The following is a 25584-nucleotide window of genomic DNA, read 5'->3' as shown; positions in this document are numbered from 1 at the left end:
GGCATTACATTTGGTTGGAAGTTGATTATTTAAACCTATCCACCTTCTGCTATTTGATTGTGTTAGCTTATCAAGGTTCAATTTTAAAATATTCCACTCTCTAGATAATCCCTAGAGATACATATCTGGTTTCGGAGAGAATACAAGCATCTCATCCATGTTATAATGCCACATACCCAGACAGATGTGCATAGATTATTAGAGCAAAGGCAGTCTTTTCTATAATGTTCACAAGGTGATTTCTCTTTGTATAAAAACCTACGGAAATGTCCTCTATCTAGCTGATGTAAGATACTTCCCACTAAGAATTGCATCTATTTCTTTCCTTTCTATTGAAAAGTAAAGTAGACTGTTCACACATGGCCTAGAAATGTTGTCTTTTGTGAGCTTTTATGTAGGGTAATGGGGCTGGCCACTATATTATTGTTCTGATTATAGATAACCTTTATGTTCTCTAGAGCTTCAGCATTCCCCTTCTGATTAAAGATTTTCCCAAGTTCAGCAAGGGTGGAATTTGTGTCTACTGCACACAGCCCAAATACATGGGATTTGCAACTTTGTTTGGGGATGGGGGGAGTGCACAGAGCTCTAGCACAACTATGCTGAAGTTCCTACTTCAGGCTGTGGAAAGGACTGCATCCTGCTAGTTCCCCCGCCCCCCCCCCATGCTTGATTTGCCACCAGGCACACCTTTGCTGCTTTCTCAGATTGCCTAAAAGCCCACCCATTTGTTGCCCCACAGCAAGCTGGTGTGGAACTCACTTCTGGGGGCTCTCAGTCCCCATATGGTTTCCCTACAACCCCCTATCCCCACTTTGGAATAACAGAAGTTCCACTGTGTGTTGGCGTCCCTGCAGCAGAAAGAAGGGGGTCTGGGGAGAGGGGGACACACTCATCTTAACTGATCACACTATCTTCCCTTTCCTCTCCAGTCATCACTGGAGTTTATTCCTGTTTGTAAAGCTTCCAGTTTCTCCATTTAGGGCCCAAGCGTACAGATGCTTAAGCATGTAAGTAACCTATACTACCCACGTGAGCAAAATTATCCACATTTGGGATTGGGGTCTTTGCCATGTCCACCTGGTGCATAATGCTGGCATATTGGATTTTTCCAGGTTGAGTGGTTCAGCTATTCTGTTGGTTAAGACTTTTTAGCATAGACCAGAAGCTGGAGATAGGGGAAATGTGATTCTCATTGTTCTGAAGTGTCCCTGACTCCAGTGAGCCTTAGTAGAGTGTCTGTTTCTTCCGACAAACTACAGTGTGCATTCATTCATCTCAGTCAAATGGAAACTGAAGCAACAGATTATAAATAGTCTTCATGTTCTCTAAAGCTGCAGCGTTGTCCTTCTGATTCAAGATGCGCAGCTTGTGAAGTGACAGCAACTGCACACACACACAGTTGTGCATTTTTCAACTTCTCTTGCTATGAGCCTCACTCTCTTCCAGTAATAATATTGACATTTCTAAAGCACCCGCCAGACACTCCATAAGCAGGGAGATTGCGGTGCTGCTGCACCAACAATTGCCTGCTAATAACAAGAGCCACCTTATAAAATTAGATAGTAGAATAATCAAATAATATACTAAATTACAATTAAAAAAAAAGCCAAATGATGGCAATCTGTAAGCATCCAGACTTTGCCGATAGCTCTGCAAATAGGCTAAAGGTTATAGGAAAAGACAGGTGTATGTGGACATGATGTAAGAAATAACCAAGAAATCAGAATGAGGAGGGGAAAACTTCAAATGTACCCTGCAAAGGTTTTCAAGGGAGGAACTGGTGACAGCTTGATTTCAGACCATCACACAGTGGGTCTTCTGCACTTCAGTACTGCATGTGGAATAACTCCCTCTTCAGTCTGGGTTAGATTACAGAGTACGCCTCCTGGTTTAGGTTTATCCCTTTTTGAAGGGTGGGAGCAGGGGGGAAGGACCCTCTTAACGTGAGCATAAACCATTTTTATAGTTGTCTGTAAACATTTTGCCAAATGTGGCTTTAATTTTTTTTGTTTAAAAAAAAAAGATACTGCCCCATTAACAAAAAGCACAGCTTTGAGGCAATTGCAATGAGAAGGAGTAGCCTGCTGTTGCAATGGGCTCTATGTCATTCCTCTGCTGTTGCGTGGTATTAAGTGTTGATGCTGCAAACACTTCCCAAACCTGAACAAGTAGTCTAATTGAACTCAGAGCAACTGGTCATGTGAGTAAAGTTACTCAGGTGTGTAAGTGTTTGCAGCCTGGGGCTGTCTATATTTCAGCAAAAATGCAGACTTTAAAAAAAAAAAAAGAACTTAAAATTTGTCCCTTTCTGGCAATGATTTTTATTTTAAATGTGACATTTTGCCCAACCTCTCATTCGGTGTGATTGGCTGTGCTACATGCTGAGCCCTCCTTGTTTTACCTCTGATCTCAGTGGATTGCAAGCTGTAGTATTTGCACCCAAACATTGTTCCCTTAGAGGCACTTGTGGTCCACTGGGCATAGAATAACTGTAATAAAAGGTATGACTTACTTTACAATATTTTCCCGGGGTTATGTGGTTTTGCTGTATTTCATTTACTTTAATGCTATAATATGTGATTTGCAGGGTAGCACGGGGCAAAATAATAACCAGTTACACAAAAAATACTTGAGGTTCGGGTAGGGAAGAAAAATTGCGACAAAGTACATCAAAATCCTGTCCAATATGTCTTTAAAAAAACCCAATTAAAGCAGTTTTGATCATTACAATGAAATGCTCTTTTTTGCAGATTCATGTGATACATTGGATTCATGAGTCATCTGTGTTAACTCATGTCCTGTCCTTTGTGCCGTTAGGGAAAATACTCCCAACAGCACAAACCTTTTCAGGAGCCACTTCAGACAGTTACTTACATTAAGAGACAATAAAGTAGTTTAGTCTTCAGTATTTGGTCACTTCCTTGATGAGGGTCATAATTATATGATTATTTATGCAGAGCCACAATTAACATAATGCTCTATACTAGCAAACTTGCACGTAAAAAAGAAAACAAGGGACCAGTACTTGCAATACCTTACTCGTGTAAGTAATCTGATGACTACCGTGGGGCTATCTTTCCTGGATAATTAAAGATTTGCAGGACTGGGACAAAAGGCATAAGGTGGTGCAATATAACTAACCCAGTTATTATACAATATATTAGATATACTGATTATTCTTATTGGGCCTGATCCTGTAACCCTCCCTCAGATGAATGATCATCATTTACCCAAATAGCCCCATTGAAGAGAATGAGATTACTTGCATGATCGAGAATTACTCAGCTGAGTTTGGTGGGTTGCAGTTTTGGTCCCATTTTGAATGACAATCTCCATATTTACTCAATTTCATATATAGTATACAGGGGTGTTCTTTATCACCTCATTCTGATTCCCATACAAACCCAGCCCACTTCACATTTTGGGAGCATCGTAGTTTTGAATAATCTCTTACAATTAAATCTTATAGATGTTCTCTTTTTTGTTTTGTTTTGGGGTTTTTTTATGTGAATAATGCATAATATAACATACCTCTCCTATTTTTTATTTTATTTTATTTTTTCCCCTCCTTCCTGGAAAAAAGGGGAGAAACTGCAGCTGAAATCACATTTGCTTTAGGTCATTTTAGTAAATCTTATTTTTTTTCTCAAATTAGCTAAAACTGTTATACGTTTCCAAAAGAGAAAATAAGTTTTCAGTTATTTTCTGCAGAAGGAAATTCCTTTGTGGTTTGTGTCTTGAGATTGGAAGTCACTGAATCGAATGTGCCCCTTTCATAGATTTCTAAATGCTATTGCACTGTTTAAAAAAAAAAAAAAAAAAAAGGTGGATCTAATTGCATCCAGTATTTAGGATTGCGTTTTTTATCTAGGGATACTTAATGAAACACAGAATAATTGGCAAATAAAAAACAAAAGAACTAACTACCAATATGTTACAAAAAGGCATACAGCATCTATAATGTAAAAGCATAGAGCTTTCTGGTTTAGAAATAAATGAGCTGTTAGAAAGATGATAGTAGCAGATATCATTTTGCAATTATATATGATAATGAGATGTAATTATTTCAATCAGAAAAAAATGAACCTGATAATTAAAATGATACATTTTATAACCTCTTGTGTTCTACTTGAAGGATGGATTTAAATGATTACTTTACTTTATTATGGCTTTAAAATTTTATATTGACACATGGAATGAAAACTAGATTTACAATGTATTCTGTTAAATGGGGTGAGAGGGAAATTACTGTATTTTATTGTAAACTAAAAGACAGTTAATTTAGGACTTCAATTCTGCAAGTACGAGTTACTTTACTCTTGTGAGTAATCCTATTGACCTAATACTTAAACTGTTCTAAATTACTCAATTCTTAAATAGATCTAAATGGCTGTTCCCATTTTAGGGTCCAATCCTGCAAACACCTGCACACGAGGTGTGTGCTGAATGATTTTTAGTAGATTTAAAACCATGTTATAGAACTGTTGAAAGATTATGTTTGTAAAACTGCTGAACTTGGAAAGAAATGTGCATGTAGATGTCTTTTTTGCAAGAGTGCACAAGCTGACTTTATGCGTATTCAGTCATAAGGGGGCTCTAAATAAACTCTGACAGTTATTCCATAGGCTGTGAGAATACTTAAAACTATTAAATGTACCCATCTTTGACAAATTCAAATGGGAAATAAAGTGTAAATTTTAAGAATGCAGGTAAATAACCTTTGGAACAATTTACCCAGGGTTATGGTGAATTCTCTATCACTTAACATTTTTAAATCAAGATTGAATGTTTTTGTAGAAGTTATGCGGTAGGAATTGTTTTGGGAATGCTATGGCCTGTGTTATACAGGAGGTCAGGCTAGATGATCACAAAGGTACCTTCTGGCCTTGGAAACTATGAATAGTACTTTTCTTCTACAGAAAGATTCACTTCCTTAACAATGAGCAAAGATGTGCAGTAGGTTGCTATTTAATTGTATAGGGTGAAATCCTGGCTCCATTGAAGTCAATGGAAGGTTTGCTATTGATTTTGTTGCGGGGTCAGTATTTCAGCCATAATAGTATTGTAGATATATCCTATGCTGTCAAGCGTGCTGAACAAGTATCAGCCCTTACATTAAATATGTCGGTAAACTTGGAAGTGAAATAATCAGGGGAATGTGTCTGTGGCAGATTTAGGATATTATAGGTTAACTTCCATGTTTGATTAATATTACGATTACAGAATAAATATTGTAGAAATGTGAATATACCTCTGTTTTAGAGCTTTTTTGAAACACGCTTAAAGATGCTGACTGGGCAATTAGAGAGGGATTATGGATGCAAACTGCTGCATTTCATACTCCAGGTTTCTATCAGTACATGTCAACAGACCAGAGAAGTCACGCAATCCGGCAATCGTTTCACAGTGTACGGTAACTCCTTTTTAATATAGGGCTGGTTTGTTTACTTTATTTGTCAGCCTCAAAACTTTATTTCCCAGCACACTGATGCAACTTATAAATACAAAAAAAAAAAAAAAAAAGCTTGGATCAAAAGCAGGGGTGGTGTTTGCTAATTCTCATACAGTGTAATCTTACCCTAGAAATCTGAAAACAAGAGCAAAGATGTGCTTCGGAATATGACACAGCTGTTACCTCGTATCCCGAAAATCCTGAACATTGGAATGAAGTGGACAAAATGACTGGTTGAAGCACTAAAATGGCAGGAATAATTTTCAATGTGGCATGTTAAAATCAAAGACCATTTCATCTAAATTCAATTCCAATTCTACCTTTCAGTTTCAACTTTGAAGAATAGTTGCCAAGAATTTTTTTTTTCTCCACTGTACTTTAAGGCATTCAGTATGTGAAACCCCAGAGGGTATCTCCTGCTTTCTGTTTGCAGAATCCATGCTTCACTGGTAACCTGGCACAAGAATTTTTTTTCTTTACTATGGTTAATTTAGGTTTATGAAATGATTATTCATCACTGATGATTGTTGGGAAAAGTGAGTTGCCAGAGCTGCTATAGGAAATAGACCCACATTCTGACTTTTAGCTTTTCAAATTCTGCCTTTTAGAAGTTGGGAATTGCAAGAACTTACATATTCAGATCGTAAAAAGTGATGATCTAGTTGTCTGTCTCTCCTTTAGATCTTTGCATTTGTGTAAATATAATAATGTGAAGTATGTTTGGCCTTTTGTTTCACAGTGCTCAAATTTTTTTTGGTGCTTTACACAGTTAACTAATAAAAAGCATTGTAATAGAATAAATCTCATCGGCTTTGTCTTAAGGGTGAGCTAATGCAAAGCATTTCAATTAGCATTGGACTCTTGTATTCAAGATTTTTCTGGTGAAGGAGGAGGAACGATTTGTGGGTATGAGAATACATCAGTCTTTCTGGAATAAGGAGAAAGCAAATATATTTTTGTGTGTGGTGATTTGCATTTTTTGTGCACATTTAACCAGAGGAAAAAATGGTTCTAAGTAGACATAATCAAATACTGTAAAACACTTTTTAATACAGATCTCAATTGTTATTTTAAGCTTTTAAGGGGCTGGAGATTTAGTTTATTTTGGAACATTGCTGAACTGTATGAAATGTGTCTCTGGGGGACCAGGTATTTTAATACCTAGTAGAAGTTTGCATAACAGTAGATGATGTATTTAGCCTGCCTTCCAATGCTGTAAATAAATTACACATGCTGCTTTAGACAGAGAGCATCCAATGTGTAAATCAAAGGCTAATTTTTTTAAATTAAGTAATATTTTGTAACTGAGGTTTTTTTTTAAAAGATAAGAGTTAGATTATATACGACAATACTCAAGCCAAGTAACTTCCCAGCACGACATGGAAGGCCTAAGGTTATTTTAAATATGTGCCAGTGATTCATTGCTTTTTGATAATTTGATGTGGTTAAGTAGCTTAAATACTGAAGTCAACAACCCCTGAGGCAAAGAAAGATAATACACTTAGAATTCTATCTTAAAAATGAAATTTGATAGCTTCCACTTTTTAAGCCTATCCAACTCTCAGTGCAGTAAAAGGAAAATAGCAGTAAATGTATTAATTTAATTATATACTTTTTCTTATTTGCGTGTATAACAACATGCACTTTAGATAAGAAACAAAATAGTTTGAAACAAAAGAAACAAAATGCTGTTAAATACTTCATGCTTAACACAACCCCAATTCCTTTATAATAAGTTTAAATATTAATTCTGTGGAATGTCAGATGCCTAAAGCTAGACATTAGTGATCTGCAGTTTCAAATATCTAGGAGTGGGTTTATGAAACAGGATATTTAACTGGGAGAGATGACTAGCACATTTCAGAGTTATCGGGATACAGACAACAGCACAGGATGTTTATTTTTTTTTTTTTAAAGTCATAAAATGAAGAAAATTGTTCTAGGTGCACAGGGCTTGAAGAGCTAAGATTTAATTATTAATGTGGAAGAATAGCAGTGATTTCTTATGCATTTAATTTCTAGATCTGCTTGTTTTGATTTCTTCTCCTGCCCCTCTCCAGAGCAGCTGGCTTTGATTTAACCTGAATCCCACCACTGTGGGCAAATGATCAGTCACTCACTTACAATTACTGTATGTAGAGCTCTTCGCTGGAACATCTCCGAAGTGGAGTACTACACGAAAAAGAGCATCAAACGGGACTGGAATAATGTTTGAGGAAGGCAGCGCTCTGGTTCAAAAGGCCTCAGTTCACCACAAAACAGATCTCTCCACTTATCCTTCTTTGTGCAAATCCTACTCTTTCCCCATCTGTATCTGGCAAGGTGGGGTGGGGCACGGGAAATGTTTTCTGTGGATAAAAAAGAAATTGCCATTTTATTTCCTAGTGTTTTCCTGAAAGGATTTCCAGCATGGGATTTTCATAAACACTCAGGCCTGGTCTACACTACAGAGTTAGGTCAATGTAAACTTACATTGACCTAACTCTGTAAGCGTCTACACTAAAATGTAGCTCTCACCGGTGTAACTCACCCACTACACTGATTTAATAACTCCACCTCCGCAAGAGACTTAGCGCTTAGGTCCATGTAGTTAGGTTGACACAGTATCAGTGCAGACACTTCATTGCTTACATCGACTGTTACTGGCTTTCAGAAGCCGTCCCACAATGCCTCACACTGACAGTTAAATTGGTGCAAGCACTCCTGGTGAGGATGCACACTGCCAACACAAGGAGCGTAGTGTGGGCATGCAAAAGTGATTTAATTACAGCGGTGGCTGTACGTCAACGTAATGCAGCACAGTATGGGGAGAGGCAGCACAGTATGGGGAGAAGGTGACCAGCCCTATGTGGAGAAAGAAGTGGTTCGGGACTATTTAGAAAAACTGGACGAGCACAAGTCCATGGGGCCGGATGCGCTGCATCCGAGGGTGCTAAAGGAGTTGGTAGATGTGATTGCAGAACCTTTGGCCATTATCTTTGAAAACTCATGGCGATCGGGGGAGGTCTCGGGTGACTGGCTAATGTAGTGCCCATCTTTAAAAAAGGGAAGAAGGAGGATCCGGGGAACTACAGGCCAGTCAGCCTCACCTTAGTCCCTGGAAAAATCATGAAGCAGGTCCTCAAGGAATCAATTCTGAAGCACTTAGAGGAGTGGAAAATGATCAGGAACAGTCAGCATGGATTCACCAAGGGCAAGTCATGCCTGACTAACCTAATTGCCTTCTATGAGGAGATAACTGGGTCTGTGGATGAGGGGAAAGCAGTGGATGTGTTATTCCTTGACTTTAGCAAAGCTTTTGATACAGTCTCCCACAGTATTCTTGCCAGCAAGTTAAAGAAGTATGGGCTGGATGAATGGACTATAAGGTGGATAGCAAGCTGGCTAGATCATCGGGCTTAACGGGTAGTGATCAACAGCTCCATGTCTAGTTGGCAGCCAGTTTCAAGCAGAGTGCCCCAAGGGTCGGTCCTGGGGCCGGTTTTGTTCAATATCTTCATTAATGATCTGGAGGATGGCATGGACTGCACTCTCAGCAAGTTTGCAGATGACACTAAACTGGGAGGATTGGTAGATACGCTGGAGGGTAGGGATAGGATACAGAGGGACCTAGACAAATTAGAGGATTGGGCCAAAAGAAACCTGATGAGGTTCAACAAGGACAAGTGCAGAGTCCTGCACTTAGGACGGAAGAATCCCATTCACTGTTACAGACTAGGGACCGAGTGGCTAGGCAGCAGTTCTGCAGAAAAGGACCTAGGGGTTACAGTGGACGAGAATCTGGATATGAGTCAACAGGGTGCCTTTGTTGCCAAGAAGGCTAACGGCATTTTGGGCTGTATAAGTAGGGGCATTGCCAGCAGATTGAGGGACGTGATCGTTCCCCTCTATTCGACATTGGTGAGGTCTCACTTGGAGTACTGTGTCCAGTTTTGGGCCCCACACTACAAGAAGGATGTGGAAAAATTGGATAGAGTCCAGCGGAGGGCAACAAAAATGATTAGGGGGCTGAAGTACATGAGTTATGAGGAGAGGCTGAGGGAACTGGGATTGTTTAGTCTGCAGAAGAGAAGAATGAAGGGGGATTTGATAGTTGCTTTCAACTACCTGAAAGGGGGTTCCAAAGAGGATGGATCTAGACTGTTCTCAGTGGTACCAGATGACAGAACAAGGAGTAATAGTCTCAAGTTGCAGTTGGGGAGGTTTAGGTTGGATATTAGGAAAAACTTTTTTACTAGGAGGGTGGTGAAGCACTGGAATGGGTTACCTAGGGAGGTGGTGGAATCTCCTTCCTTAGAGGTTTTTAAGGTCAGGCTTGACAAAGCCCTGACTGGGATGATTTAGTTGGGATTAGGTCCTGCTTTGAGCAGGAGGTTGGACTAGATGACCTCCTGAGGTCCCTTCCAACCCTGATATTCTATGATTCTATGAATTTAGATTGACTTAATTTTGTAGCGTAGACTTGCCCTCCGTGTTGGCCTAACTGTTCCCACTGAAATCAAAGGCAATTTTACCGTTGACTTCAATGGGAGCAGAGTTGGGCCAGCTCTGAGTGCTTTTGAAAATTCCTCCCATATTCTCTTGAGAAACAGAGAGCATAATATACGGCCCGGTCCTGCTCCTACGTCCACTTTAGTGGCAGCAGAAGCAGGCCTGTATTGGGACTTTGGGGTAAGGCAATCAGCAACTCCATGTTAAGCATTTTATTTCCTGGCTGGGCCTCACATGGTCCTCTCAGGCCTTTACCTCTGTGGATTGCATGCTGCTGGAAGAGCCTATGCACAATAAATTCAATCTGCAGTCGATACGTGGACCTAGTGAGACTCCGAGCCGGGGAAGAGTCAGTGAAGGGGGAAATGGGACAAGGGTCACGTCAGATGAAGTCAACTAGGCCAGAGTAAATAGATACCATAGGAGAGGAGGATTAAGGGGGCCTGGGTTCTATCCCAGCCTCTGTCACTGAGTTGCTGGGGGACCTTGGGCAAGTCTATGTACACCCATCCCAGTTTCTCCATCCATAAGATGGGGATAATGGCACTTGCTCTCCTTTGTAGAGTGATTTGAGATCTAGATGAAAAATGCTAAGTGAGTGCAAAGGGTTACCTACTATCATTATCCAAAATGTTTCCAGGAAGGCGAGAGCTCCTGGTCAGACACCCCACTTGTGCTTCCTGGTACCATCCATCCAGCTCACTGCAGGAAGGAAACTGTGGGGTGAAGGACATTCCTCACGTCTAGTTCAATGCCCAGTAGTTCAAGTTGTTAGAAATGGAGTTATAAAGGATTATTTCAAAGTGGATTTAAAATGGCTGGAACTGGCCAGTGGAATATTCTTCTTGTGCAGGGGAATTCTGCCCTCAGAGAAAGTTGGCAGCGTTGACTCTACTCCACCATCCCCTGTGTCCTCTTCCCCTTCTCCTAAAGGGTCAGGGGAGATCCACCATACCTCAGCTCCGCTGGTGTAAGGTCCCCGAAGGACCATATGCATGTGGTGTAATTCAGAGTATGCCTCTGCAGCTCTAACATGCACTGAAGCTGGACAGTTTGGGATGAGAGAGCTGCTATCAGCTCCCTGATGACCTCATCACTTAATCTGAGCAAGGTTTGAATGCAGCTGAGAATCTGTTCTACTTGTTTCCTAAAGAAAACACAGCACTAATCATCTCTTTACCTAGATTCTTATACAACCTTGATTGCTGTAGTGTCAGTCTTCAGACTTGATCTACATTTAGTCAACAACTCAGAGGGACTGATTCCACTTTTCCTGTCTTTGGTGTAAATCTGGAGTAATTCCATTGATTTTCAGTGCAGTTACTCCAGATTTACATCAGAAGTCAGTGAAATTACAGTCGTGCAAATGATCAAGCCCAGAGGATCTAATCTGCAAAAGTTCTTTTTGTAAGTATAGAATGAAATTAGCAAATGATTGAACTGAGCAAATGATTTGCAGCATATCATTTTTCTGAGACTATTACCTTTTATTTTCCTTCTGCAAACTGTCAACAAGCAGCTCATGGTTTTGTCTTGAAAGTGAGTTACTTGAAAATAATTGCTGAATGATTTCCTGGCCTATGGAGCTGTTGTAGAGCAAATTCTGAAATTCAGGTTATGTTGGTTTTGATTGAACACATTAATCACATGATTCTTCCTCTCTTTAGTGCATGCTATCACGGAGCTCTTAGACTGAGGTTACTTGTGAGAGATTGCTAGTTCAGAAATCATTCTTTCTGGATATTTACTTAAAACGTGCTGTTTCTACAAATATTTTTACTAGTGTCTATTTTCGCTAGATGAGTCAGAGAAAGCAAACATAAAGGGGCACAAACCTGGAAAGCTGATGCAAAGCTATTCATGAACAGTGTTTTGAAATATTAACTCAGCTCTAAAATAAGACTGAAGATGTAGCCACAAGCATTGTAATCCCAGCACTCCGAAGGCTTAGCGATGCCTCTCTGCAGATTAAGAGCCTTACTTTGGGAAAGTCAAGCTAAGAAAGTCTTGGGAATGTATTAGAACAGGATTTTGCAGACATTTGCGTATAAGGAAATGTGACCTGCTGCTTCACTGTAACCCAGCATGACTTTCTCAGGATGGGAGTAATGTGCTTTAGGGATCTTTACTTTCTGGAGGTGGGGAGTTTTAATTTTTATAGCGGAGTTCTGTACCAACTGCTGGAGGAGTTGCTGGGGGACCTACAAACCAAGAACACAAGTAGTTCAGCCATCACTGGAAGCGATAAAGGTGATTTTATATATGGTGTAGAGGCTTCACAGTAGGCAGATTGTGCCGAGATGTCAGGGAGACAGCTTCACAGTCTAAATAATACGAGACTCAAGAGAAAACTTGCCATGAAAAATCACTTCCAGTTTATAATCAGCTTGGATTCAGGGAAAACTGAATCCTGGTACCAACTACCAGTGCTTGCTTTGTGCCTGGTCTGAGCCCCGGCACCTCTAGGCTTGGCACTGCATAGCCCCAGCACCTCGGGCTTGCCACGACAGTCATGAATGTAAAAAATTGCTTGAGCCCTGGCACCTCTTTCATAACAAATTAAGCACTGCCAAATACCATCAAAGAAAACAACAAGAGAGGTTAGATGAGACCTCCACCATTTGGATCAACCTACAAATGCAGGCTTAGCTTGTTGGGTCAACTAGTTGTCCTTTAAATTTAGATACTAGAAGGACTGTCATGTGATCTACCAAAGTGTTTCAGGCTCTGCAGCTCAAAGAAATACTATGTACATTGAGTAGCCACAAATTCTTCTGATGCCCTATCCCTCTGCTGCTATCAATCTAGGCTTCCTACGCACCCATCACCGTGGAGCATGACAATGGATTTTCTATGCCGGTGTTGGGTATTTTAGTAAATGAGCCAGATTTCCAGTGCCTTCCATCTTCTCCCTGCTGGCTCCCCCTAAAGAAACTCTTTCCCCTTTGCCTTCTTCCTGCCATTCCCTTTCTCTGGTCTGCTACCTCATCGTATTATGAGGGGCCCTCAAAACCCTTCAGTATCCCAGTCTCCTACTATCTGACTCGCTTAACAAATGTCAGCGGCACCTCTTTCTCCCTCTTAAATGCAGTGTGTGCACAAGGACATTGGAGGACATGACCATATCTGTTTGTCAAGAAAACTCTGAGAAGGTCCACAATAGAAAATAGACAGATAAAAGTGACAGGAAAGTAGGAGTGGGAGAGCCAGCGATGAACAGCTGAGCATGGGGATTATTGATCTTATGTACAAAACAGTTGGGAGCTGTTTTATGGCGTTCTGAAGACAAGCCTTTGTTAACCCAGGATTGCCTCTTGAGGATAGAAAATGCCAGCCATTGTTCTGAAGAAGGCAACACTGATATTTAATTAGGCTAGGATTGGAATTATTATTCTTTCTCAGAGCATTCCGTCTTCCAAATATTAAGAAAAACTGGCAACACAGAAGCCCTCTAGCACCACTGCCCTGTGTGACTTATTCATGTCTCTGAGCTCCTAGATGAAACACAGACAGCCCCTGGTGATGGTAAATCACACAGAAGCTTTGCATCAACAAAACCACTGAAGAAGTTTTTCAGCAGAATAGTCAAGATTTAACAAGGCAGCTATTTGCCAATGTGTAGAAGAATCGAAAGGATGATGTGAGCAGCACTTAAACTGCAATAAGAAGGAAGGAATCTAAAAATAGATCAAGCAATGTATGATTTAGAAAAGGAAATGAATGTGTGCATGGGTGCAGGCAATATAGAAAGCGGTTCATGAGTGATGAAACCAAGTGTGAATTGCTTTAGTAATATGCTACATCGAGAGAATTAGGGTGATTCCGAAAAGGTGGATGGTAGAAGCTATATGCATTTAGCAATGTCACCAACACTCTCTTTTGGGACCTGATGTTGGCCGGAGACCACCATCAGCTAGTCCCACCAGAAGGTGCATACACCGCTGCTGCAGTAGAGCTCCAGCAAATACAGCACCTCAGAATTCCCCATCCTGTCTCTCTCAAGGAGAAGCAGCACTGCTATCTAAGGCCATTTCTTGCAACTTTTCATGAGACTTCCCCTGGTATAGGAGACTGTGCCATGGCCATTCCTATATCAACTTCTCTGGGACTGCCCAAACACCAGCACTCTGCAACAGCTCTTTGTTCACTTTCTACAAGCTCTTATAACTTCCCACTACATCTCACAGCTCTTTTCTCGCCGTCTTGCTGTTCAGGGCCTTTTCCCACAGTCACTGTGCAAGAGGCTCTTTTCTGAGGTGAGTTACAGCTGTTCCATGTCTCACAGCTGTCTCCATTACAGTGAGCCATACCCTGTATTCCGTATTCAGGCAAAACTTCAGTGAAATTCTGAGTTAATGGATAGAAATGGAATCCGTGCCAATCAACATTGTGCCATGCAGAATAGGTCTAATCATACAGAACTGATATAGTTTTTTAACAAGATCACAGGAGTGGTAGATAAGGATAACTGTGCTGATATGTTATATTTAGACATCTGTAAGGTATTTGGCTTAGTGCCACATGACTTTCTGGCATTATACAAAATCAATATGGCACATATTGAGTGGATTAAAAGCTGGCTAATGAATAAATATCAAGACCTAGATGTTAATGGGGAATTATCAAGCAGCTGTGGTGTTTCTTGTGGGATTCTGCAGTGATCAGTTCTTGGCCCAACGCCATTCAGTATTTTTATCAATGACATGGAAGAAAGTAGAAAATCATAGCTGATAAAGTTTGCACGTGACCCCACAGTTAGTGGGATGGTAAATAATAATGAGAAAAGACCACTGATACAATGTGATCTGGATCACTTGGTTAGCTGGGAGCAGTCAAACAATGTGCATGGTCTTTAATTAGGAGGGAGAATGTGGGCCCTACTTGTTGGATGGGAGACTGTGTTCTGGAAAGCAGCGACTCTGAAAAGGACTCAAGGATCATTGTACCAGCTGACCATGAGATGCTGTGGAGGAAAGGAGAACCGTGATACTTGGATGTATTAATGGGAATAAGGAGATGATGATCGCTCTGAATGCAGCACTGGTGAGACTTCTGCTGGAATACTGGGTCTGGTGTTGGAGAAGGTTCTGAGAAGAGCTACAAGAACGATTTGTGGTCAAAGAAACCTGCCTTACAATGAGAGATTCAAGGAGCTAATTTGTAGAGAAGATTAAGAGGCAGTTTAATCACGGTCTGGAAGTGTGTATCCAGGAAGAAGATATCTGATACCTGAGGGCTTTCATTTATCAAAGGCATAACTAGAGCCAATAGCTGGAAAACGAAGCCCGCAAAGTCCAAACTGGAAACGAGACACATGTTTACTGTAAAGGAACTAACCACTGGCACAGATTACCAAAGGCTGTGGTAAATTCTCCATCATTTACAGACTTTAAATAAAGATTGGATGTCTTTCTGAAAGATGTGATCTAGTTCAACCATAAATTGTGTTCAGTGCACGAATCGCTAGGTGAAATGCTGTGTTAGGCAGGAGGCCAGACTAGGTGGTCATAATGGTCCCTTCTGGATAATCTAGGACAGGGGTCGGCAACGTTCGGCATGCGGCTCACCAGGGTAAGCACCCTAGCGGGCCGGGCCAGTTTATTTACCTGCTGACGCGGCAGGTTTGGCCGATCGCGGCCCCCACTGGCCGCGGTTTGCCGTCCCGGGCCAATGGGGGCGATGGGAAGCCGTGGCCAGCACATCCCTCGGACCGCGCCGCTTCCCACCACCCCCATTGGCCCGGGACTGCGAACCGCGGCGAGTGGGGGCCGCGATCTGCCGAACCGCCGCGTCAGCAGGTAAATAAACTGGCCCGGCCCACTAGGGTGCTTACCCTGGCGAGCTGCGTGCCGAACGTTGCCGACCCCTGATCTAGGATGTAAGTGTTGCAGGATTTGACCAATTAAGATGCCCCAGCTTCAGTAACTCAGCTAGAGGTTAGGGGGTCTATTACAGGAGTGGGTGGGCGAGGTTCTGTGGCCTGCAGTGTGCAGGAGGTCAGACTAGATGATCACGATGGTCCCTTCTTACTTTAAAGTCTATGACTCTGGAGTTGAATTGACTTCTCGGGTTTCAGAGAACTAGATAAAGTGTTCTCCTAGAACTGGATGAACTGTTCTAAAGAAACTCATAGTTACTTTCATTTTGCAGAGCAAGCACTCTTGTAAGAGGGATCATCTCATGGGTCCCTCCCCTCTGCTTTCTCTGGCCAAACTCACTTCTGAAGTCAAAGGGGCTCTGCACATATTCAGGACTTTGCCCTTGTGAATCCGGTTGCAGATTCAGGGTCTAATTTTAGACATGAGTTGATGAGTGATGGTGACAAAGTGTAAGGATGGGCTCGGGAAGGTGGGGTTTCAGCACTAACATCACACTGTTGCTCAGTATAGGAATGTGTGCATCTTGACGATTCTATTAGAATAATTACAAATTAATTACTATTTTGCTACATAAATGTTTCTAACAATTACTTGTAACCTGCCCTCCAAGGCGCCTTCTTTTATGGGTGACTAAGCCTCCGTGCTGGTTTCTTGCTGGGCCTCTCTCTTATGCAGACGCCGCCAGGAATCCCTACCAGCACCAGATTTTGTGCAATAGTTTTGTGATGTGGCCCACTGTCCACCAGAGACTGAGCTGAGACCAATTAAAACCTCATGCTGGTGTTGAAGCATGGACATATTGGAGAAAGACACAGTTTTATCCTCTCATTGCCCCCCTTACCAGAATATAGATACTTTTCATCTGTCTCTTCCCTTTCTTTGCTTTCAGAAACTAACACACAAGCCCTTCTTCCCAGCCCAGAGATGGTGACATACTAACACAGTTATTACAGCAAACGTGGCCCTTTCTCTGGTATGATGTTTTCTCTCTGTGGGGAGACTGAAATACTAACTCACAAATAATATCTTTAGAAGTCTTATTAGTCACACATTTTTAAGACATTCCAAAATCATACCACACTCCTTCTGAGCTTGTCTGTTGCTACCAATGATTCAAAGTTTGAAAACTCTCCTTTAGGTTTGATTTACATTTTGGTCCTAGGCACTTGTTATTCCTGGCACATGCAAATTCAGTTTCATTAAAGAAAAATCTGTTTTACAGCCATGCGGCTCAGATCTGCTGCGCTTCTAATAATTGATGGCTGGTTTCCTTATTTCCTGCATTGTAGAAAAATAAGGACCTTGTTAGGCCCAAATAAGCCTGTATAAAGTCACAGTGTGAAACAGTGGATTGAGGGTGTGCGGAACAGCCGCGGGCAGACTTTACAACATCAAGCCACAGTTGATGAAGGCAGCCAAGGGAACTGACTGACACAAATTCAACTCAAATTTGGGTGAGCTCTTTAGCTCCTTGGTCTTAGATTTATATCAGTGACACCTTTTCTTCCTGCTGGTGCCTAGGCCAGACACAGATCTGTTTCTGTCCATGTACTTAGCTGCCCTGAGTGCTCTGCGGTGTGGCCATTGTGCCCCCCCCCCTTTGCTGTTATGCTACCGAACGTTTATATTTACTGTGTCTGCTTTCTTGCTCCAACAGGCCAAGTGTACACTTTGGAATAAAGGGCCTGCCATTGGGAGTGCTATAGACTGAGAGTAAATACTTTCAGAATATCTACAAGTGGACAAATTAATATCAATCTGAACTGTCATCACAGGGTTTTTTGGGTGGTATCAGTGATTTATATTTTTGTGCTGGGCAAACGGCTGGCCTTTGATACCTGCCAAATGGGTCTTTGAGATGTGCAACTCGGTTTGCAAACTGGGGTCTGCCTTTCATGTCAGAATCTGTGCTTGTATTTTTATAAGGTCGCCAGTGAAATCTGATAATACCCACATTCATTGAAAACAATCCATCATTTTCAGTGAGTTGTAATGATGATCAGGTAGGTCGCATCAGAAGGGGCAGCCCATCAGATGCCCACGGCCCCATCATCAGCACCACTTAACAGGCCTTCTGATGTAGGTAATTCTGGGTTAGAGAGCTACTAGGTTCAAAAAATAATTAAAACAGCAGCATCATAAAGAAGGTTGGTTCTGAATATTTTGCCCATTTGGCCAGAACCTTCCTTGAACTGCATTTCTTTTAGACGAAGTATCTGAGTGAATTTAAAGACTTGATTCTCAGCAGTGCTAAGCAGTTGAAGTCAGTGGGAACTACAGCGCCTTGGAAAGTCAGGCCTTTACATTCTGTCAACTGAATTCTTTGGCATTTAATGGTATGTAGTTCAGGCTTTTTGTGATCCTCCTTTTATGGCACATAATGCACGTCAACCTGTGGAACTTCTTCACACAATGCACAGTCAACCTGTGGAACTCTTTGCCAGAGGATGTGAAGGTCAAGACTATAACAGGGTTCAAAAAAGAACTAGATAAATTCATGGAAGGTCCATCAGTGGCTATTAGCCAGGATGGACAGGGATGGTGTCCCTAGCTTCTGTTTGCCAGAAGCTGGAAATGAGTGACAGGGGATGGATCACTTGATGATTACCTGTTCTGTTCATTCCCTCTGGTGCACTTGGCACTGGCCCCTATAGGAAAACAGAATACTGGGCTAGATGGACTTTTGGTCAGACCCAGTATGGCCGTTCTTATGGCATTGTGTGTGTGCGTGTTGCAATGTTATTTAATTCCTTCCACCCTGAGCTGCAGCATACAATGAAACTCCTTTCCAGGCAGACTGTTGCCTTGAACACTACGCCAGGTCATAATCCTGCTCCACCAAGGAGTCTGGACCTCTCAGAGAAAAGTTAGCACTGGGGTGGGGGAGCTGCCCAAAGAAAATGCACCACGTTTATTACTTCTACACTTTCAAGGCCTAAAACTCTCACCCTCCCCTAGAGGGGGAACAAAAATGACCTGCTCTCTCTGAAAATCCAGCAAAACTGGGAGGGTTTGTCAGTTTCCCTAGCTTTCCCACAGCTTTAGTAGCAGAGGTCCATTGGCTCCATTCCAGCTGATAGCAGCAGAGTCAGCATAGGATGCATTAGATAGAGGGTCTAGGGGTCTTAGAAATACTATAGCTCGATAGTCATGCCGTAGTGATGAGTGGGCCAGAAAAGCATCTTAAACTCTTGAAGCTAGAAAGTGAAGTGTGATATTTACAGGGTCTAGCTGCAGCTGTGATTACCAATCACAGTTGTTAGAAGTGATTTCCCCCTCCATACAGCAGGACTATGGTACTGGTCTTTAGCGAGGTTTGGTCGGTGGCGTCTGAGCATGGAGCTAGGAACTCTGGAATTCTCCCTGAAACGGACCCTCTGCATGGCATTGGTCAGCTAGGTGACCTCTTGACTATAGTTTTCTCACTATATAAAATGTGGGTAATAATACCTGCCTTGTGGGGGGGATGAAGTGAAGTATAGCATCTAAGCATTATTGTGGAAGACATTAGGCTGTGGAAATTGAGTTAATCTGCCTCACTGAGCGACCCCAATGCTAGCATAGTGACAGTGGGGGGATCTCCAGGTCAGGAGAGCCTATGGCACTGTTGCTTCCTTTTGGCATCATTGGCCCCAGAGGCGGGCCCAACACTGAAGATGCATGATACCCTAGGGAGGAGTTTTGTAAAGCATGTGGCAGTAGTGAGGGAGGGGACACTCGCTGAGGGACACTGGGTAGCTCTTCTTTCCCCCCCCCCCGGGAGTGTCCAGCACTCATTGGCCAGCTGCGGGGAGGGGGGGGGTACTGATTGATCATCAGTCCCTAGCTCCCTGGATTTAACCTGCAGTGGGGGCCATGTGGAGACTTTCAGGTCCGTTCCAGCATCCCTACCCTACCCTACCCTACCCACCCAACTAGGGATGGGAACCCAGCCTGACAGATGCTGCGGGTCTAGCCGATAGCCTGTTTGCGGGCCAGGAAGGAATTTTTTCATCCATGGGCCAATTGGTGGAAGACCAGGGCGTTGTTATTTTTTGCCTTCCTCACAGCACCTTCTAGCCACAATGGGTTAAGTAGGAATGTGCAGCCCTTGTAGGAACACGCTCACAAGGGGATGAGTGAAAAGAGAGCGCTACACCCATAGGCACATGGGAACATCATGGGTGCATGTGGCACACCCTTGCCCAAGTTGGTGGCTGGAGCCATAGGGTGGAATTGGTGTGATTGGGGTGGGGAGAGGGAGTGTTGGGAACCTTTGGGTGGGGAAAGGGGAGTAGGAATTGGAGAAAGTGGCACCCCCTAGACACCATGCACTTCCGCCAGGAATATGCAAGACCTCACTATCTATACAAGGAGGTGAAAGAGGATATAGAGGAAATATCAGAGAAATATTTGTTTAAGGGGGAAAAGTAAAAGCATTTTATTTTCTTTGCAAAACTTAACCCATTCAAAGTGGTTCCCCCCCCACCCCCTTCAATATTTATTAATCAGAATAACACCTTGTATTTCTACAGCATCTCTGTCAATGTGAAGAATCCTAAAGCACTTTATATACTATAGGTTTGATGCTTCAACACCTGTCCAGAGATGCTGAGCAGTTCTCAACTGCTGGTGACGTCAGTGGGAGCTGGGGACCTTGCAAGATTGAGTCCCCGGTGCCAAACTCTGAAAGGCAGATGGTGCCAGAGGGCAGCGACAGCATGTGGCCCAGCGAGATGGGAGAGGGTATCCTCAGTCAGTACAAACTCCTGATCTTATCTTTGACAAGTAGACAGGATTTTGAGAGCCTGATGCTAAGCCTCTAAAATCACTGTCTGTCTTTCCATTTACTTCAGTGGGCTTGGGATCAAGCCTTTAGTTTTCATGGGCCCTGAACCAAGACCCCAGATCCAAACACTCCTGAACTCTGGAGAAGTTTGACTCTGGAATGAACTTTGTAGTTTGATTTGCTGTAGCTTTTGAGGTCTTGCCCCCCAAATCCTGCACAATAAACAGCAAAGCACACAGCTTATATACGTGGGAAGGAGGAGGGGCTGGGCTGGCTTTCTGGAATTCAGAGTTGTGCTGGCAGAGTCTCCATACGCCAACCCAGGATGACCAGACAGCAAGTGTGAAAAATCAGGATGGGGGTGGGGAGGTAATAGAAGACTATATAAGAAAAAGACCCAAAAATCGGGACTGTCCCTATAAAATCAGGATATCTGGTCACCCTATGCCAACCTGATGCTCAGATTCACTAACCTATTTAGTGGCAGTGCTGGATACTAAAATGCAGAGACCTCTTGCCTGGTTTTGGGACTTGTTAGCAGTCAGCAGCAGCAATTCCAGCCAGTGCACAAGTCAAGGTGGTTAATTTCCCCCCCACACCTTTTAATAACCGAACATAACAGCTTCTTTGGGTTCTGAGGGGTTTTATAGCAGAGTTCCATGGTGGAGGAAACTGGTTTTCATTGTGCAGTTCCTGATATCGGTTTCAACCCAGGAACAGTGATGTTATTTAACAGGTGCCTTAAAGGCATAGTGCTTATTTAATCACCATCTACATATCAACATTATGTAAATTGGAATTGCTTAGGTACGCAATTAATTGTGAACATTTTAAACATTTTTGAAGGCATAAGACAATACCTAAGTTCCCATTTTAAGACTATCCAGGTCAAAGGACACATATGTTTTTATTTTCTTATTTGAGGTATAATGCGTTCAAGGCAGATTTATGGCACAACCTTTGTTTATTGACTTGTACTTTTCCACATGAAACTAATGGAACATGACAGACGATATTTATGGGGCATGTGTTTCTGATTAAATCATGTTGGACATTACAACCTGATAAAAGAGCAAATTTTAGAGGGCAGATTAATAGAAAAGGAGGCAGCATTGATTGGGAAGTTTGCACAGAACAAGACACAATGGTCTTAGACTGAATATTTATAGGCAAAATATGTGGTTATAAAACCCTAGAAGCTGAATAGAAAAGGGCTAATAAGCTTTTGCTGTGTGAAAAGTTTGATTTTGTTTTTCCTCACTTTCCTTGCAATAGGCCATGGCACGCCATTGGTTTTCAAGCAGAGTTCCTCAATGGGAAATTCTGCTAAAAACTGGTGGCCTGGTATGGTCTGATAGTTTGACAAGTGTCTATTGCTTTGAATGTGTTCTGTATCATTCAAGATACCCAGCTACCTAGTCCATGCAAGCAGTATTTTTAGCAGCAAAGGACAGTAAAGGAAACATTCTAAATTCTGTGTACACTGGGGCGGCTTGATGTATTCCCACCTCACTGGGCAGGACTTTGCGCAGGATTCCCCCATTAGCATTAATGGGAATCACCCGGTGTAATGTCGTGCATCAGGATTGTAATGTGCCCCACAGCATTTCCTGCACAGGTCAATTAAAGGATTTTGGAAATATAAGAAGTAGAAAGAGCGTTGAGTTGGTTTTTACTATTATTGAATATTAAGCCTAAAGGGAAAGCAGATACCCACATTCTGCTTTCAGTTACGCTGGTGTAAATCTGGAATAATTTGATTGATTTCAGTCAGACTGGTGTAACTGAGAACAGAATTTGGCCTGGGGCTGCATTGCAGCATTTACACTGCTGACCTTTGGGCCCTTGTGGCTGAATCTGCAGAAGCCTGGATCCTTCAGAACTCTGCATCTTAAGTGATCTGGAGACGGGGCTGCATAAGCACAGGGAGATGACTTTCAGTTCACCGCATGGTTTTTATTTTTTTAACCTCTGATCAATTTAGCTGCCTTTATATATGTAAGTATAAGAAAAAGATTAAATACGCTATTTTCAGTGACTAAATGCAGTCCGGTACTGATGCATAGACTTCCCTTCCAGTTACCTTTTCATCTTCAATACTTGGCTTGTGTCACAGTAAATGCTATGTTTTTTTTTGCCATGGATGCAGCATCCATTCTGCGTGTTAAAGCCGGAATAGTAAAAGTGTGTTTTAAAGTGAATACACATGTAATGTGATTGTAGGTTTAAGATATCTGAGTGAATGGCATATAGAAGAGATACAAATTCCATGCTGACTCAGGAGGTGGTGTCACTTAGATGACTGATGTTAGTGGATCAAAAAATGGGTGTGAAGTGATAAAATAGGCTAAGAACATGCCATCGCACCTTTGGGTTATGCCAGAACACCTAGGTGAAGAGCCAGAAGCTCAGCTGGAGGATACATCAGCTAAAGATAGGGCCCTCAAAATTCAAAGATGTCATGGGCCACATGTAGCCCAAGGGCCTTCTCCTGCTCCCATTGAAATCAACAGCAAAAATCTCTGGATCAGGCTCCAGTTGAAGTTTGACATCAGACATTGATGACCAAGCTTTGAATACTGTAAATGGCTACTCTCACAAATAGCCATCTCCCCGTTGGCCAACAGATTCTGGTCTGTGGAAGTTGGAACACTGCAGTTCCATGAGCCCAAACCAGGGAATGGGCCTGATCCCAAGTCCAGTGAAGTCAATGGAAAGATTCCTAGTGGATTCAGTGGGCTTTGGGTCAGGCCCCTTGTAGAAAACATGCGGACATTAGTTTAGGGAACAGGGTTTTTGTTTTTTGTTTTTTTATATATATCCTCTGTCCTGCTACTCTGCATTATGACTTTCAGTACATCGTTCTACAGCAGAAATTAAATTGGGGGTAGGGAATCTGAAGCATGGATATTCTTCCAAGTTTCACCCACAGACCAAGCCCCACCCACTTGAAATACCAGAATGAGACATTGCTCATGTTAGATTGTGCAGCTCTTCATAATACAGTCATCCCTGTAACAACTCAGGAAACAAGCCATTATAGAGTTCTGTGAAAATCTCTGCTCAATGTGCTGTAGTGGCCAGAACAGCAAACAAGATATCAGGGAGTATAAAAATAGAATAGAAAATAGTACTGGAAATATTCTAATGCCATTGCATAAATCAGTGGTATGCCCGCACCTGGGATAATTGTGTTCAGTCCTGGTCTCCCCATCTCAAAAGGATTTAGCAGAAATGAGAAGGGCTTCAGAGCCTGGTGCCAAAACTGATCAGAGGCATAGAAAGACATAGCAGAGACAGAAAAGAATGGGACTATTTAGTTTGTAGATTAAACAAATGTAAGGGGTCATGACAGAGGTATACAAAATAACAAATGGCAGAGAGAAGGTAAGGAGCAGAGGTATGGACAAGGCAACCCAGTGTAAAACACAGACTGGGATTGTTTCCAAACAATGGCCTCAACTCTGAATTCTAAGACTACGACCAGGTGAAATGATGCCTGTGTTTTGTTGTTGCACATGCTTTAGTATTGATGCTCTAGTGGTTACCACTTTGGATCGTCTTGGCGGGATTTTTTCAGCAGTTTTTTTGCATAGATTCAACGAGGCCTGCAGCACATTTGGTTGTTGAGGAAGCACCACCCTTGGTCCTTACCAGCCCCCACAGTGGCCCTCTGGACCTTGTCATCGGCCTCCTGCTCTGTGAGCCCTGCCCCCTCTGTAGCCCTTGAGTCGGCTGCATGACCTGCAGCCAGCTTGCCTCCGAACTGCGCCTAGGAAACAACTGTACATGCTCGTGTTCCATACCCTTCATTTCCTCACCCTCGTGTCCCACCCCAGCACCAAGTGGCAGGACCTCCTCCCATGTGTGGAGGGTGAGGAGCCCCGGTGGGCCAGTCTGTATTCCACCCTGGTCCCCCGGCTCACTGGGGTTATTGGTTGATGGCTCCTTCATGAAGCTGTGAGCACAGGCATGTACCTGGCATGGTTCACCCCCATTCCCAACACTTGCCCCTTCTGCAGCATGAGGGAGACCTGGTGCCTCGGGTGCGCCAGGTTGCAGCCCCCTTTCCGCCTCCTCCAGAACCTTCTCCTTAGATTCTGGCTGCACTTTTCCCCACACCTCCTGATGTCTGCACACTCTACCCATGGCCCCACAAAGTCACAAGACCTCATCAATCTCCTCCTGGCATTGACCAAGGTGGCCGTCCACCACACCAGGAGGAGGATGCTGGATGGAGAAGTGCTCTATGATTGTGAGGAGCATTTCCGCTGCTCCCTCAGATTATGTATCTGTACAGAGTTCCTCTGGGCTGTGTCCGCTGGCTCCCTGGATGCCTTTGAGTATAGCAGTGGATGCTGTCTGGGGTTCTCTGCTCAGTGTCCCCTTCTGGTTTCCTGGTTTTGACCCTGTGACTTCACTCCGATTCCTGTTTATCATTTGTTGCCCTCTGAACTCTTTTAACATCCGGGTCCAGTGACTTCTCCCCTTAGGCGGGGGGGGGTGTTTATATGTGGGTAGACTTGTGCCCGCCCATCCCTGGTGGTTCAATAAGTGCACTGAGAACAGCCTCAGGAGTGGGGAGGGAAGGCAGCTGGCTTTAAAGGAGGTGCCTGCTCCTTTACCCACAGCGACAGGAATGTATATAGTGGGTGGGTTGGACTGGACCAGTCTGGAGCAGGCTGCTTTCCCCATCTCCACTACACCTTTGCTTGAGCCTCCCCTCAGTCCTGTCTGTCACCGTCCCATTGAGGGCCTGACCCAAGTTTGGGTCCCCCTGCCTTACTCTGACCTAGGCTTGCCCTTGACACAGAATAATCAGGGTTCTGAATAGCGGTTCCTTCCTTTCTTTTTTGCTTATGATTCCCATCCAATCCCTCCTGCCTAGTCGCTCAGTCCTAGCCCTAGAAGTGGCTGCTGCCATCACAGTTAGCAGGCTGCATATCATCCACTGCTGAGGGAAGCAAGGTGGGCTGGGAAGGTCTCTGTTA

General features: G+C 43.0%; 1 protein-coding gene across 3 annotated transcripts in view; it reads left to right on the top strand.

Annotated features, from left to right (window-relative positions):
• GLIS1 (GLIS family zinc finger 1) overlaps positions 1 to 25584 on the top strand; it is a 277784-nt gene that overhangs the window by 2091 nt on the left and 250109 nt on the right. The window lies entirely within an intron of this gene.

The sequence above is a fragment of the Chrysemys picta genome, chromosome 8 (assembly GCF_011386835.1).
Source record: "Chrysemys picta bellii isolate R12L10 chromosome 8, ASM1138683v2, whole genome shotgun sequence".
Taxonomy (NCBI): Eukaryota; Metazoa; Chordata; order Testudines; family Emydidae; genus Chrysemys; species Chrysemys picta.
Note: the sequence above shows the minus strand (reverse complement) of the source record. Positions and strands in the feature narration are given on the sequence as shown.